Raw genomic sequence first — 12,238 nt, 5'->3', positions numbered from 1 at the left:
AGACTGTTTTGATTTTGTTGGGGGCAAGTAGGTCCAGACAGGAGGAGACGGTGTTATTGTAGCGTGTGACAAGATCAGAGGGATTGTCAGATGGTGGTGGGGGGAATGTGGCTAGGCTATGGCAGAGAGCAGTAGGGAAAGCTGAGGGAGTGATGGATTTTATGTTACGGAAAGTTATGGTACATTTGAGTTTGGGTGGGGCGGTGTGAATGCTAATGTCCATTTTGATTAACAGGTGATCAAAGATGTGAAGGCATGACGGTGATGATATCTGGAGACCTGTGGAGCAGACCAAGTCCAGGATGTGGCCACGGTTGTGAGTAGGGAAGTGAATGTGTTGTGTGAACTTGAAGCACTGCAAGATATCAAGAAATTCGGTGGCCTGTGTACAGCTGGGATTGTCAATGTGGATGTTAAAATCACCAAGAAGGAGGATGGATTGAGAGATGGCACAGAGCTGGTTGAGAAAGTTGGACAGGTCGGCGAGGAAATCCAGGTTTGGTTTGGGTGGGTGGTAAATGACAGCAGTAAACAGAAGGAGTGGAGTTTGTATGTAACATGTTCAAAAGAGGAGAATGCTGGGGTGGAGACAGTAGTGACTTTAAGGTCCTTTTTATGGATTGCAGCAATACCGCCACCGCGTGTTTCTGGGTGGGGTTTGTCAATGTAGCTGTATCCTGTGGGTGTGAAAAAGTGAAAAATAGTCCAGTGGTTTGTGCCATGTTTCAGTTAAACAGAGGAAGTCCAGGTTATTGTCCACAAAAAATTCATGAAGGATGAGGCTTTTGTTGGTGTGAGAATGAGTGTTAAACAGGGCCAAGTGCGGATGATGTGTATCAGAGGGTGTATGTGTGTTCCTGGGAAGAGAGCATAGATTGGTCAGATTCATGTTTTACTATTTGTTGTGATGATGTAATCCACTGTCAGGAGTACGGTGGGGCCAGATGGATGGAATGGAGTGCAAGGCGGATACCAAAGGTGGACAGGGGGCGGCGTTTTTGATGGATGGCTCAGTGGCAGGCAGCGGGGAATCGGTGGAGGAGCTGTGTGAGGTAAACACCACTAGTCAGTCATGTGGTGCTGTGTGTACAGCATGCTGGATGTTGGCTGCTAGCATGGAGCTGCTAAGCCTGTTAGGATGGATTCCATCATTGCGAAAGAGTGGTGGCCTATTCCAAAAAAGATTAAAATTGTCAATAAAATGTATGCCACATGCACCACAAAGTGAATGCAGCCAGGAGCTCGGGTTGAGGAGACGGCTGAAGTGATCCGTGTTCTGAGACAGCGCTGGTAGCCGACTACTCATAAAAGTAAGTCTCCACAGTTTTTTAGAGAGTCGAGGAGAACTTTAAAGTCTTTATTCGTCACTTTGGATTGGTGATGACAAGTGTCATTGAAGCCAACATGGATTATAGTACGGTGGATGTTGAAACAAAGAGACCGAAGGAGACCCGGTGTTTTATCTGAGATGTCAGTGACAGTAGCTCTGGGATAACAGTGTGTAGTGTCGTTAAAAAAGTGGATACCTCTGATGATGCTGTCGCCCACTATCAGGGTGGTGGGAGCAAATAGTGGATGCGGTGGAGGATGTGAGGACGTAATCTTGGAAGGGTTGTGGAAGACAGGTGGAGTCCTCGCAGGAATACGGCCAGGATGATTAGCTACAGGAGGAGGCTGTGGCTGTGGATGCAGGGCTCCTGGGCATTCATGGTGGGGACCATCATGTTGAACAGGTGGACAGGAGATGCCATCACGACGCGATGCAGAGGTAGCAGGCCCGGCAGAGTTCCTGCGGACTGCCTCTCTCAGTAGTCTCCTATGGGAGGCTGAGGACGATGTTCGGGATGTGGAGTGGTGGTCAGGACATTTGCCGGGATGACTGTGCACCGCCAGATGCCAGCAGGGAGGGAGATCCCTCATCGACACCAGGCTGCGCCCAGATGCCACCACACGCCAGTGCGCAGGTCGGCCCCACACAGGCATCAGGCAGCGCCCGGATACTACTCGAAACCAGAGGGGAGGCCGCTTAATCCTCTGGAAGTTCTGTTCAGTTCTGGAACCCCTAGGGACTCCACTGGGTACCTGTGTAGTAGCCTTGGGAGTTCCAGCAGCTTGGGTGGAGTAGGAGGCTACAGTGTCACTGTCGATTATGGTCTGGCACAGAATGGTGGTTGGAGGTCAGCCCAGATATGACAGGGCCTCGAAGTGGTTGGAGAGGACAAGACGAACTGATGAGATATTGCTGTCAGTCTCTTTTTTCCTGCCACGGACCATGACTTTGGACTAAAGCGGCTGTCCATTACGTGTAGAACTGGAGGTGGGCCGAGGGCTGGTGTGGTCCCAGACAACCGTGTCTTGGAGGGCTGCCTTGAGTGAAGTGAAATACAGAGATTGTTCATGGGTGACATCCATACAGGAGGACAGCAACTCCAATTTTGGCCTCAGTTCCTCGGTGAGTCTGTGGTTGTCCTCCCTGAGGTGAGTAATGATTTTTGTTTGTTTGTTTGCTGAGCTCTGGGTTCTTTCCTTCATCAGTTAGTTGCTCCTCATAATCCGCGTGCTCCTCATGATCTGCCATGTTGTCCAAATATGTGCCATGGCTCAAAAAGGCTGGGAAACACTGGCCTAGGCTATTCTGCTGAAAAGTTGCAAGGTCTATGGAACTTTGTCCATGATCAAATTCATTGTAAATTCATTCTTGTGGTCTACCCGTTTCAGTTAAGCTACAATTAAAAGCAATGAGGGAAAAATATATTGTTTCAGTATTTGAACACCGATGTGGCTTCAACCAGACATGATCATTGTGTCTGATTCCACCAAACAGCTGATCCTTCTGGAGCTCACAGTTCCTTGGGAAGAGCACATGGACGAGGCTAATGAGAGGAAACATACCAAGTACCAGGAGCTGGTGGATGACTGTAAGAGGTAAGGCTGGAGAACGTACTATGAACCTCTGGAGGTGGGATTTGCTGGGGGGTCACTCTGAAAAGCATTCACGCTGCTAGGCCTCACCGGGGAGGTGAAAAAGAAGGCTATAAGATCCGTAACAGAAGCTGCAGAAAAAGCCAGAAGGTGGCTATGCAGATTCGTACACTGCTGGGACACAGGCTGGGGTCTGATCAACCTGGGTCGGGTTGCCTGAGCGAGGGTGTATGATGTTGGAAAGACCCGTAACACCCAATGACCCCAGGTAACAACACTGATGATGTGTCCCAGCGCATCCGCAAGACGTATCTTTCAACTTCCAATCTGGCAAGCCAGTGACGCTTAGGAAAAGACTGAGTGGAAACCAAGGAAAGGTTGGTGATGACTGGAAAGACAGTTGACAGCTCAGAAAGACGGCATCTAGGACAGGAAGGGCTAGCACCCCAACCTGTATCTTCCATGAGGGAGAAACCCGAGAACTGCTACGAAGAAGCCTTCTGAGATATACCCCCAGGGGAGCCCGAGGGGGGGGAGGATGAGAGCCCCAAGCAGATGGACCAAACGTTTTTTACCCATGCAAACAGAAATTTGATCATGAATGCAAGATGCAGCTGCGGAAAAGTGTGGAAGAACTCACGTGGCCTTAAAATACATCTGGCCAGGATGAAGTGCAGGGAGCAGGAGAACATGCTACAACGCACAGGATCTGATCTTGGTGAGACGCAGGAGGAGCCCGGCCAGGAATCACCCCACAGAGCCCAGTCCCTCCAAGTGGCACAGCCTTCGAACCCCAGCAGAGTAGTCCAACAGAAGTGGATCAAGTGGCCCCCAGCAAAACAGCAAGGCAGCGTGGTCACAGTTCAATGCCAACATAAGCCAAATCCTGGACACCACAGCCAGGGGGGAGGTGGACCAGTGGCTTGAGACTATGACGGCAATCATAGTCAGCTATGCAGCTGAGAAGTTTGGCTACGTCAAGAGCAGGAACAGCAAGTCCAGGTACATGATGAATCGCAGAGCCACCCAGATTCACAAACTGCATCTAGAACTCTGAAGCCTCAAAAAACAGCACAAGGTGGCCTGTGAAGAGGAGAAACAACCACTTGCCGAGCTTCGCAATATTAAGGAAGAAGCTCATGATGTTGCGCCGGGCAGAGTGGCACTGAAGGCAGGGGAAGGAAAGAGCAAGGAAGCACACTGCCTTCATCACCAACCCCTTCACCTTCACTAAGAGGCTACTGGGGGACAAGCACAGTGGCATCCTCATGTGCTCAACTGAGGATGCAAACTTGTTTCTCCATGACACCCTGAGCAACTCAGAGAGAGATCAGGAGCTCAGGCCACAGAGGGCCCTCATAAGTCCGCAACCCCCAGTAGTGGACTTTGCAATGAGGGAGCCCAGTTGGACAGAGGTTCAGGAGGTGGTGAAGGGGGCAAGAACAGCTTCAGCCCCGGGCCCCAGTGGAGTTCCATACACTGTGTATAAGCATTTCCCACAACTCCTCCATCACCTATGGAAGATCTTGAGGGTGAGCTGGTGCAGGGGGAAAGTTGCAGACCAATGGAGGTATGCAGAGGGTGTGTGGATCCCCAAGGAAGAGAACTCCAAGAACATCAGTCAGTTTAGAAACATCTCACTGCTAAGTGTCGAAGGCAAGATTTTCTTCAGCATCTTGTCACGACAACTAACGGAGTTCCTTCTGAAGAATAGTTACATCAATACTTCTTTTCAGAAGAGTGGGATCCCTGGAGTTCCCGGCTGTTTGGAACACACAGGAGTGGTATCTCAACTCATCAGGGAGGCGCGTGAAGGAAAAGGAGACCTGACCGTACTGTGGCTGGACCTCGCCAATGCGTACGGCTCCATACCTCACAAGCTGGTAGAGCTCGCCCTTCAATGACATCATGTTCCCAGCAAAATCATAAACCTTATACTGGATTATTACAACAATTTCAGGCTAAGAGTCACTGCTGGGTCAGGTACATCGGACTGCCACAGGCTGGAGAAAAGCATAATAACAGGCTGCACTATCTCAGTCATCCTTTTCGCCCTTGCCATGAACATGATAGTCAAGTCAGCAGAGGTGGAATGCAGGGGTCCCTTGATGAAAACAGGAGTACGCCAGCCCCCAATAAGAGCCTTTATGGATGACTTGACTGTCACAACCACATCTGTCCCAGGCAGTAGATGGATCCTCTAAGGCCTAGAGAAGCTCATCACCTGGGCAAGGATGAGTTTTAAGCCAGCAAAATCAAGGTCCCTAGTGCTCAAGAGGGGAAAAGTTGTGGACAAGTTCCGCTTCTCACTGTCTGGAGTCACCATCCCATCCATCACAGAGTAGCCAGTTAAGAACCTCGGCAAGTTATTTTACTGTAGCCTTAAAGATTCTGCCTCCATCCAGAAAACCAGCAAGGAGCTCAAGAACTGGCTGAGTCGGGTGGAAAAATCAGGCCTGCCAGGGAGGTTTAAAGCCTGGATTTACCAGCACTCCATCTTGCCCCAGATCCTGTGGCCTCTGCTGGTGTACACAGTACCCATTACAACAGTTGAGACCATGAAGAAAAGGATCAGCAGCTACCTGCGCAGGTGGCTCGGTCTCCCACACAGTCTGAGCAGCTCCACCCTGTATGGCACAAGCAACATCCTGCAGCTCCCAGTCAGCGGCCTCGCTGAAGCGTTCATGGTATCCAGAACACGGGAAGCATTGCAGTACAGGGAATCTAGAGGTCCCAAGGTGGCATCCACTGGGATCCATGTGCGAACAGGCCGGAAATGGAGGGCAGACTGAGCTTTGGAGGTGGCCGAGTCCAGGCTGAAGCAGAAGGCACTGGTGGGGCTCATAGCAACAGGGCATGCAGACATTGGATACCTACCAGCAACAAGGGTGGACAAGGCTAAAGGCAAAGAACGGCAACATCTTATCCAGGAGGAAGTGCGGGCCGGCGTGGAGGAAGTACAAGCAAGCAGGATGGTGGGATTGGGGAAACAAGGAGCGTGGACCAAATGGGAGAATGTTTTACATCACAAGATCACTTGGTCGAACATCTGGAAAGCAGAATCCCACTGCATTAAGTTTTTAGTCCAGGCTGTGTATGATGTCCTTCCCAGTCCAGAACACCCCCAAGTCTGGGGAAAATCTGAGACACCATCTGGTCCTCAGTGTTCAAGACGGGGATCCCTGGAACACCTCCTCTGCAGCTGCCCAACAGCACTTGCAGACGCTGGCGCCATGATCAGGTGCTTAGGGCAGTTGCTGACAGCAAAGCCACAGTCATCAGTACCATCATCAGTCATCAGTACCATCAAGCCTAAGACCATCGCGTTCCACAGAGCCAGAGAGAAGCCTAACATACAATCACGGGCAAAGTCAGGCCTCCTCACCTCTGCTGCTGACTGGAGAATGGAAGTGGACCTTGGGAAACAGCTGAAGTTCCCAGCCAGGATAACACCAACGTGGCTTCGACCAGACATGATCATCGTGTCTGATTCCACCAAACAGCTGATCATTCTGGAGCTCACAGTTCCTTGGGAAGAGCACATGGACAAGGCTAATGAGAGGAAACGTACCAAGTACCAGGAGCTGGTGGATGACTGTAAGAGGCAAGGCTGGAGAATGTACTGTGAACCTCTGGAGGTGGGTTTTCAAGGATTTGCTGGGAGGTCAGTGTAAAGCACTCATGCTGCTAGGCCTCACTGGGGAGGCGAAAAAGAGGGCTATAGGATCCACAACAGAAGCCGCAGAAAAAGCCACAGGGTGGCTATGGATTAAGGAGGGCAGACTTGTATGCTGCTGGGACACAGGCTGGAGTCTGATCAACCCTTGTCAGGTCACCTGGGCAAGAGTGTATGATGTTTGAAAGACCCGAAACACCCAATGACCCCAGGTAACAACACTGATGATGTGTCCCAGCGCATCCGCAAGCTGTATCTTTCAACTGAAGATGGTTTGAAACTGTTGTAGGTATTTGCACATTGAAACCGTTGAAACATTGTTCATGAACAACATGCCTCAATTGACCAATATTGACATGTGTTCAGTTGTGCACTCAATTATACCTAGGGCTATACATAATCCAAGTTTTTAAATTAACTGCTATTTAACTAAAGCATCATCTCTTTAATCCTACATGCTACACTCTCATTACTAAACGGGATGGCCTTCAGCACTGGTGCTAGGTCTTGCTCTATGACAGTGGAGATCTTTGTAGGAACAACCAGCCTCTCCCCCACTGTAAATGGTGAGAAGGACTTTGCTATTAATAAAGAGATGTTGTACAAAGCCACAAACCCATTCTCTGTCCGGTTCACCTTCCAAGTGAAAAGATTGGAAATGCTCTGTTTTGAGTGCTGCTCCTTGAGGGCCTGGAAATAAGCCGCATCCTTAGACACCTTGTCAGGATGTATTTTATTCAGGATAGAAGTAAAGATTTTGGCAAATCTGCTTTCTCACATTTGTGTGCAAACAGAGGTAAAAGTAAAAACAGGGACTCTGGGACGGATGTTACAGTTTCCAAAGGAAATATTCTACCACCTCACATATGATGATACAGTGTAGAGCAGGGGTTTCCAACTAAATAAGCAAGAGGTCCAGTAACTGGATCAGCCAAGCCGTTCGAAGTCTAAACATAAAAATAAACTGACCATAGTTTTAGTTTGTGTGAAGGTCTGAGTACGAAAACTGAACCCACATGCAAGACCCAGAGACAGAAGTAAGAGTTCAGTGTTTATTAAACACGCAGTTAACTGACAATTCTCTGATTGTGATATTGAACAGAATCTTGTGAACACAGAGTCCTGGATTCTTCTCAGGGTTAGTGAACCGGACCGGAGACAAAAACCCACAGTCCGGACCGGTAGAACACGTCGGGAGTCCGACTAGGGGAAAGCAGAGGGAAGTCAGTAGCAGAACCAGGTCATACACGGGCAGGCAAATGGAAAGGCAAAAGGACATAGGGAACAGGCTAGCTCACGTACCGTTAAACAGGCGAATTGGTCAAACACACGTTGAATTGTTGGAGGCAGAGGCACAGACAGGGTTAGGCAAAAAACAGGAATCAGGGAAGGCAAACCGGGTCAAAAACAGGCAGACAGAAAGACAGGATCCAAAAAACGCTGGTAAGTATAGGCACGGAGGCAAATACAAACTGGCAACAGACAGGAGGAAACACAGGGCTTAAATACACAAGAGGGAGGGAAGACAATGAGACACAGGTGGAACAAATCAGGGCGGGGACAGGTAATTACACACAGGTGATGCAGATTAGGGAAAGGAAGCAAAGACACCAGACATGACACAAGAGGAGAACTTAACAAAATAAAACAGGAAATTACAGACAAACACACAAGACAGACAAAACCAGACTAATGTCTGGTGGCAGGCATGACAGTTTGTTGTTTTTTATTTAACTCTCTTAACATGTTTTTCAATAATACTGCTTACTTTCACAGTTTTTATTACTGATTCTTTCAGTTAGCTTTGCATCATCAAGTGTAATTCTGAACATTCAAGAATCCCTTGACATAATGTAAAAATAGTGTATTTCATCACAAATATACTCAAAACTCATCTAACATACTATACATGCAATAATCTTAGTTAAACAGTTATTACACATGAACTTAGAACGTCAAGGTAAAAAACAGTTCCCCTCAAAACTCCTTTAACACAAAATAGTGCAAAATTAGTTTCAGTTCAGAATTTATGAAACTTTTTGCACATGAACAAGGTACAAAATATTCATCTCAAAACATTCAAGTAATAACCAGAGTGATAAACAAGTACAGTAAAAGACACAAACAAAAATACAGAAATACTACCCTGCTCTACAGTACTGGCTCTTCGTTCAGTTAGAGACATTTGCACGGCATTTGCAGCTAGTGTTTAAAATTTTGGGTGAAAAGGAGTCAACTCTATCCTTAAACATGCATGTAAGTGTTCATTTGTCAACTATGAACAATATTTATTCTTAATTATGTTAACAGTAGAGAAGGCTGATTCACAACTGTATGTAGAGCCAAACATGGTCAAAGTTCGCACTGCCACTTTAACTAGTCCAGCAAACATAGCCTTTGTGTGGACCGAGCAGTGAAGAGGCTTCAACCTCTGCCTAAACCCAGGTCCCCTCTTAATAACTACAAATACACATCAGTGCAAAGATTTGAACAGAGACATGATTTTCAAGTCAGTATTACAAAATTTATTGATATCACAAAAATATACATTTACTTCATTTATTAAATGTAGAAACAAAAAAACAACAACCAAAAAATCCATTCTTCTCAGAGATAATTAAAAAGAGAAATGTAAGGACATACTGGTTAATACAGCAGTTAATAAAAATACATTAAAACATGGATTAAAAAGGGCCCAAAACCCTGGCTGAAGCTGGCTTAGTGCTAGAAGAGATAAAATAGGAGTAGTATGCAGACAGACTGTAAATCCCAATACTTCATCTATGTTCTAAAACACACCCACTACAAGACAGAGCAACTTTAAATGTAAAACAATATCTGCATGCAAACACATGAAACGAGCACCCCCAGGGGTACAGTCGTCGATCAACACTAGTTTACAACAGTGAGAAAGAGAGGGAGAGCACAGAGCCAGTCAACAGTAAAATAGAAATGACAGTTGGTTTGCCTCACAGTCTGGGCTCTTTTATACTAGGTACATAAGTAGCTAAAATAGGTGAATATGGTTCCCACAGTATATTCAAGCACAACTAAACCTTGCAGCAAAACAGTAGCAAACTGGTCCTACAACAAAGAAAACCCACATGTTACCGAATCACATTCCTCCGGACAGGACTCATGAATTCTTAAATACACACATACTAGGTCTTGTGCATCTGTCAGTCGGGGTAATGCGCCACTCTGAACACCTGCTTCCCCTTATCACTGAGGCTGCGGGCTTTACCTGGTCACACCATTTAACGTCAACACAGGAGTCACCGGGCATCAACATTAATTTTACCAGCACACACACCTCAGAGTGGGAATCATCCATTCACGACGGCCAATATGCAATGCCAGGAAAGTGTGTCAGTTACACAAGCGGGGTGCCTACTCGTATGCTTCTGACAGAGGCTGTTTTAACAGTGTCCTACGGCAGGTGTAATTAGTGGACCCGGTGCGACCACAGTGGCATCTTCCTTGTTTGGAAGTGGATTCTTCCACCAACAAAACAGGAAGTCTGGTAGTGAGCTAACTCATACATAGGGCTGTATAATACAAAACAGACACCGCCATGTCTGGCCACATTTGGTTCTATCTGGAGCCAGAAGGTGGCAGAATCAGAAGCTTCACATAGCTCTCTTAACACTACATCAGCTTGCAAATCAATCAGTTGCATTTGCAGAGATTGCTTATCAGCCCGTTTGTAGGTAGTTGCAGCCTCCTGTGAGAAAATAATTGTCTTTCACCAAGGAGGGATTCTTTACAAAAACTATGAGCTGATCTCCCACCGTGAAGCCATCAAAGTGTCCCTTAAAATTTTCAGTGAATTTTTGTACAATTTTTGTACATGGGAAGTAAAGTTTTTTCCCTGGATTTCCTTTAATGTTGGAAAATGTGTACAGTCCTGTTTAAGGTCCAGTTTTAAAATGTTAAGTTTTCTCAGAAAAGACTGAACAGCTATCCCTAAATCACACACAGAGTTGTTCTTTCCTTGTAATTTCAAATTGAAGTAATTTAGGTGTCCTGTGATGTTAACAATAAAGGCCAGTGTGTCCATGTTCCTCTCATCCTCAAAACTACTAAAATGCCAGGGCCTTGTGACTTTTTTTGTTGTGCAAGAAACTGTTTTATTTCATGTCTTATGCACCAAAATTGTGCCAGCACTTTACCTTTGCTCAGCATCTGACATTGGAGTGCAAGATTAAGTCATTGGTATCTGCATCCACTTCTGCTAAAAATTCACAAAAGCAGGCGGTGTTGATGAGATGAGAAAGACCGGAGAAAGTTTAGAAGTTTAGTGATTGTATTCATAGCTTCTCCGTATTGCTCTGAGAGTGTGCAACATAAAACAGACATGCAGATAGTACAGCAATATGATAAGAGGTCTGTGTCGTACTTTTTTAGTCAGATAACTGCTCCCTTTTCTTGTCTCATCATGGAAGGTGCATCATCAGTGGTGATGGAGATAACTTGTTTCAAACAGATTCCTCTCTGAGTCAGCATTTCTTTTATGGCTAATTATATGTCCTCTCCTCGTGTGTACATTTTCACTGCTGTTATTCCTAAAATGTCCTCAACAAAAGCTTTACTCTCCTTGTGATAGAATCTGACATACACCAAAAGCTGGGCATTGTCACTCAGGTCTGTTGATTCATCAGCGGCTAATATGGGGCACTCTGAATGGCACGGTCCAGCTGGGACTGCACATCATGTGACAACAGATGTTGTCCTTGTTATTCTGAATGACAGAGGAATTTGACAAACCCTTTCTTTAAGTTGCTGTCCTTCTTTCTCATGTATAAGCATTTCCGCCACTGCCTCCATATTTTCTTTGACCATCTGTGAGTCTGCAGAAGATTTTTTGTGCTTCCCAAGAACGAACTTCACTCATAGGCTCGTTGTTGCGCTGCAAGTGACAGTGTAAGCACCAGGGTAGATTGTTCATACTGGTCTTTTAGTTCATTTATTTTCCATGTCATAGCAGCTGACCCTGGTGGTTAATTTCAGTCAGAATGCTTGGGTCTTGTCTCGTAATGCTGCTTAATGTTGGCACTTTTAACAAGTGCAAGTGACTCCAAACATATAAGACAGACTGGCCTTGGCCGGGCAAAATGAACGTGTAAAGTTACTGTCCACTCATCTCAAAAACCATAGTTTTCAGAGACCTCTTCTCTAATATTTGACAAAGCCATTACTCACAGCACTCATGTTAAAGCGTGTATGCCAAGAAAACAAGCCGTCAAGCTAGTGCTGTACAAACTCATTGAAGGACCCACACACATAGCTGCCCGCGGCATGCCGCTTCAAAAGTCACTGCACACTAATAATCTTATAACTAGTTTGTATATTAAAAAAAGTGTTTGGGGGTCCAGACAAAAGGCTCTTCGGGTCATACTCGGACTATGGTCCACCTGTTGCCAGAGCCTGGTATAGAGGAATAGGATGGAGCTGATAAGTGAAGTTATAAGTATTAAATGAGAAAATAAGGAAGTTTGGTGATAGCTAATGTTAGCATTTTTGCCCACTGCATTTGCTTAACAAGATCTTCATGTATTTACTTGATACAGAAAAAGGCCTTTATGAGGTGTTTCTACGTCTTCATATTTCATATGCTGTTAATTAGTCCTTTATCTGTTC

General features: G+C 46.2%; 1 pseudogene; it reads left to right on the top strand.

Annotated features, from left to right (window-relative positions):
- Positions 1-3,853: 3,853 nt before the first annotated feature.
- The window catches only part of LOC115435831 (uncharacterized), a 63,408-nt pseudogene continuing 55,023 nt past the window's right edge, over positions 3,854-12,238 (top strand).

The sequence above is a fragment of the Sphaeramia orbicularis genome, chromosome 16 (genome assembly GCF_902148855.1).
Source record: "Sphaeramia orbicularis chromosome 16, fSphaOr1.1, whole genome shotgun sequence".
NCBI classification, from domain to species: domain Eukaryota; kingdom Metazoa; phylum Chordata; class Actinopteri; order Kurtiformes; family Apogonidae; genus Sphaeramia; species Sphaeramia orbicularis.
The sequence above is the reverse complement of the archived record's forward strand: the minus strand, read 5'-3'. Positions and strand labels throughout refer to the sequence as shown.